The sequence below is a fragment of the Echinops telfairi genome, unplaced genomic scaffold (genome assembly GCF_000313985.2).
Source record: "Echinops telfairi isolate 266 unplaced genomic scaffold, ASM31398v2 ScPeMD7_7424;HRSCAF=8462, whole genome shotgun sequence".
Taxonomy (NCBI): Eukaryota; Metazoa; Chordata; class Mammalia; order Afrosoricida; family Tenrecidae; genus Echinops; species Echinops telfairi.
The window spans coordinates 92,326,711-92,331,004 of record NW_022111324.1 but is presented as its reverse complement, the minus strand read 5'-3'; the positions used below and the strand labels follow the sequence as shown (position 1 = coordinate 92,331,004).

Sequence of the window (4,294 nt, the reverse complement as noted above, 5' to 3'; positions counted from 1 at the left end):
CCTGCTTGTCTTCCTTCCTTTCCCACTTCCCCCACTCTCTTACCAGGTTCATCAGGGAGCACTTTCCTAACAAGCCCCTGCATGTAAATCCCCATCTCAGAATGTTTCTGGAAATGACCTTGAACTTCTGTGAATCTCTACTTCTTTCCTCTGTAATAATGGTAGGAAAACATTGGATTCCTTGCAGAACTGTCAGGCAGAACCTGTGAATGAATGCAGACCGATTGCTCAGAGTCTGAAGGTGGGCCTCAACTCATGGCAACCCCAGGCACAATAAAAAGAAATGCTGCCTGGTCCTTCAGCATCCCCATTTTTAGTTGTAGATCAGACTGTTGTGATCCACAGGACTTTCCTTGACTGATTTTGGGAAGTAGATCACCAGAACTTTCTTTGTACTCTGTATGCTCCACTGACACCTATTCAACATGATAGCAACATGCAAACCTCCACCGACAGATGTGTGGTAACTGCACATGAAGGAAAGAATGTCTCTTTTTTTTTCATTATAAACACAATTAAGGTCTTTTGTCTTAACAAAGAGATGTGAGTAAGTATGATATTCCTGTTTCTTCTATCTCTGTCCTTGGAAGCTCACCTTTGAACCCTTAGTCCAAGTTGTTTTGTCAGTATATTTTGACAAAGATAGAGGTATCTGAGAATGAAAGAAGTTCCTTTGACAAAATAATTACAAAAAAGCAAATCTGACTTAAAATGCTTATAGCCTTACACCTCTTGGCCAAAACAAATTAGTTTTATAAGATTACTCAAAAAGGTCACTTTAGAATTGCTAGGTTTTAATAACTTTATGAGTTCTTTCAAAACAGAGAAACAAATGCATGGGCAAGACAGATATTGTAGAATAGTAGGTGAAAACAGCTGGTAATAAGTCATCTTCTTACTGTCAATGGAATTCCTTGACTGTAAACAGAACAGGCAAGTAGGCATCTCGTCTGAAATATCGAGCCATCTGACATTTCTTTAAGAACAGAAAGACAGTTGTGACCTTCAGAATGAGTGCTCTGATATTCTGATTAAAAAGATAAAACACAAACCAGTTGTTTTTGAGTAATCAAGTCTTTGACTCATATCAACCCCATGTATGTCAGAGTAAAACTGTGTTCCAATAGATCTTTCAAAGGCTGATCTTTCAAAGGCTGATCTTTCAGATATGATCGCCAGGTGTTTCTTTAAAGATCCCTCTGAGTGCACTCAAATGCCACCCTTTCAGTTAATAGTCAAGCATATTAACCATTTGTACTACTGAACTATTCCTGGTAAGAAAACACACAAATCACGTGTGCCTTTTAGTTTCTTGCAGATCACATCTCTGAGATTGTAGAGCCAAGAGTTGGTGGATTCTGCTCACACTTAAAACCAAACAAAAAGAAAAGGTTTCAAGGGTACAGAGGTTTGTTACAATGCATTGATTGTTCTCCTGCTTAATCCTGGCTCTAGGAAAGGCATCTGAAGATACCAAATAGATGTAGCACATCCCTGCCCTCCAGAAGCTCACAGGTGGAGCCAACTGAAGCAAGAAGACCCAAAGCTCTTTGACTTGGAAGGACTTGATTTCTGAATGACCTGAAAATATCCAGTAACATGTGAATGAGAACTCCTTCCTGCATTTTCCCCTTTGCTCCCTGAGGAACACAATTTTAAAATGGCTGGGCTGGCGCCTGGTCCTCCAAGGTATGGCCACAGAATAGGGAGCTCTGTGTCACTCTGACCTGCCTCCAGATCAAGCAGCCATCTATTGCTGCCCAGACCAGAAGGAGAGTCTTAGCTTCCCTGGTTAGTTCCTGATATGCAGTAGGCAATGGCTAGCTGATGGACAGAATGAATGAGTGAACAAATGAATGACTAAAGATACTTGGAATACATCTTTCTAAAGAAACAATATAGGTGGTGGTTACCAGGCAAAGGAAGCCCCAACTACTCATGGTGATGGTTAGGTTTTATATCAATTTGAACCTGTGTGAAAATAGGGGACGAATCCAGTCTATTAAGCAGATCACAATCTGATGATGCCTCTTTGGAGGTGTGGCCTTTTTATAAAGGGACACTTTTCTCTTACCCTTCACCCTTCCTGTTTGCTAGGATTCTGTGTCTGCCTGCAAGGGCAGCCCCATATGGGCCTTTGGTGCCTTACCCTGTTCCCACAGAACCTGAGATCCTTGTAAGTCTGTACCCACTGGTCTGTGATCTCCCTACTTTCTGTTTCACCTTTCTGGGATGCAGCTATGTGCATCTACAGAGGGCTCCAGCTAGCCTAAGTCCCATCATGGACTTTGGTTGGACTGGGTTGGGATGCCTTCTTGAAATAAAATTAATTCTTTATATATAAAATTCCTTCTTATACATATGAGAGTGTCACTGGTTTTGCTTCTCAAGACAACCTAGCCTACCACCATTTGGTGCAAAGAGGGGGTTCTCCAGAAGCAAACCAAGGATGGAGAGTGGAGAGGTACGTTTGATTTCTGACGTCTAGCAATCTGGGGGAGCTGGGTTTTCCTTCTCCTTTGGATGGCCAGAAGAGGTCAGATATGGCCACGTAGTTTATTCAGCTGCTATCTGGAAAGGGCATGGGAAGTGAAACTTTTGATTCTTAGAAGCTGACTTTGGTTATTCCCACCTGAAATGACTGAAAGGAATGTAATGGATGCTAAATTGCACCTCAGGGAAGAAAAGCACTTTTTCCCCCAAGGCAAAATCCATGCTGCTTAAATAAAATGACTGAAAGAAGGCCAAGCTAGCTGGATACACTCAGCCAGCAGCAGCCTAGGGCCATATGCACATGAATAAGATAGTCTAAAAGAACATGGAACTCTAGCTGTTGTTCTTTTTATTATTATTATTATTGTGTTTAGGATCTGGGTGTACTATGATTTTATTGATTTCACCTACCTAATCTTATTGCCATCAAGTGTGACAGAAATGGATATTGGAAATTATGATTAGAGAGCGCTTTTAAGCCCGCCCACCATTAGCCTTTATGATTAGATTTGCTAAAGGGGACATTTGGAATTTCCTGGAAGAAATTACTCAAATACCTTCATTTATATTTTGACCACCTATCTAAGCAAGTCATTGGCCAAGGAAAAATTGATTAGCAAGATCATAAATACATTTTCCCAATAGCATCCTTTTAAATCCTTGTAGCTCAGTGAGGTCAGTCTAACTTTAAAGACTAATGAAGTCTCAAAGATACAATGTAATCACAGGGCAAAAATTCTCTCAAAGCACAAGCTTCTAGAAGGAAAGAGCCATGCTGCTTTGGATGCCGATTGTCACTGCCAAACCCAGGGCACATCCCGGGAGAGATGCTTCACACATTTTTTCAGCATGGAGTCTGAATTCAGACTGCCCAGATTCATGTTCCAGCCCTGCAACATACCTGTTATATGATATTGGCCAAGCTATTTAACCTCTCTGTGTCTCTGTTTCCTCATCTAAAAATGAGAATAAGCATTTTCAGAGGGATACATTAATATCTGTAAAACAATTCAAGTGCTGTTGCTAATTGCCACTGAGTTAGCGACAACTTATTCAGACCCCATATGCCACAGAATAACGCATCTTTCAGGTCTGTGCCATTTCACAATTGTTGGCGTGCTCAGTCCCATTTCAAGAACCATGGTCTTTATTTTTATTTCCTTCCAATCTAAGGAGCTCATCTTCCAACACTATATCAAACAATTTTTCATTGGCTGACTTTTGAAGGAGTGCACCAGGCCATTTTTGCTCATCTGTTTCAGTCTGGAAGTCCCCCCTGAAACTTGTTATAATGGGTGATCATGCTGATATTTAAATATCACCTTCCAGCATCACAGCAACATGAAAACCACACAGTATGACATCTTGACAGAAAGACGATGTAGATGTGACATAGGTGTTTAATAAACAGAATAAACAGATCCAGTGATGGATCACAAATTATACATTATTCCTTGTTTTTGTTGCTCCTCGATTCCCAAGAGTTTAAGGCGCTTTCTATGGGCGGAGAGTAAGACCTGAATCGAAGGTTCTTGCATCCCCTCCTCCATGACATGAATAAAAGGTGCATAAGAGGGGTCTGGGCTTGGAGCACAGCTGCATACACAAGCACAATCTAGTTGCTGAATTCAATGTGCCATTATCTTGCCCATAGGACTCTGCCAAGGCACAAGCTCTAGGACCGGGGCAGCAGAACACAGTACTTTGGAAGAATTTATTTTTATCGTTGCAGGATTAAATGACCTTTCTCTAGATAGTCATTTTCTTATCTACAAAATCAAGTTTTCTCAAGCCTAGTGCC

At 41.1% G+C, this 4,294-nt stretch overlaps 1 long non-coding RNA gene across 1 annotated transcript in view; it reads left to right on the top strand.

Moving 5' to 3' along the window:
• Positions 1–3,943, top strand: part of LOC123522594 — a 7,910-nt gene extending 3,967 nt beyond the window's left edge. The window contains exon 2 of the long non-coding RNA XR_006680838.1: positions 1,456–3,943. This is a non-coding gene — a long non-coding RNA (uncharacterized LOC123522594). The remainder of the gene's footprint in view (positions 1–1,455) is intronic.
• Positions 3,944–4,294: the final 351 nt, after the last annotated feature.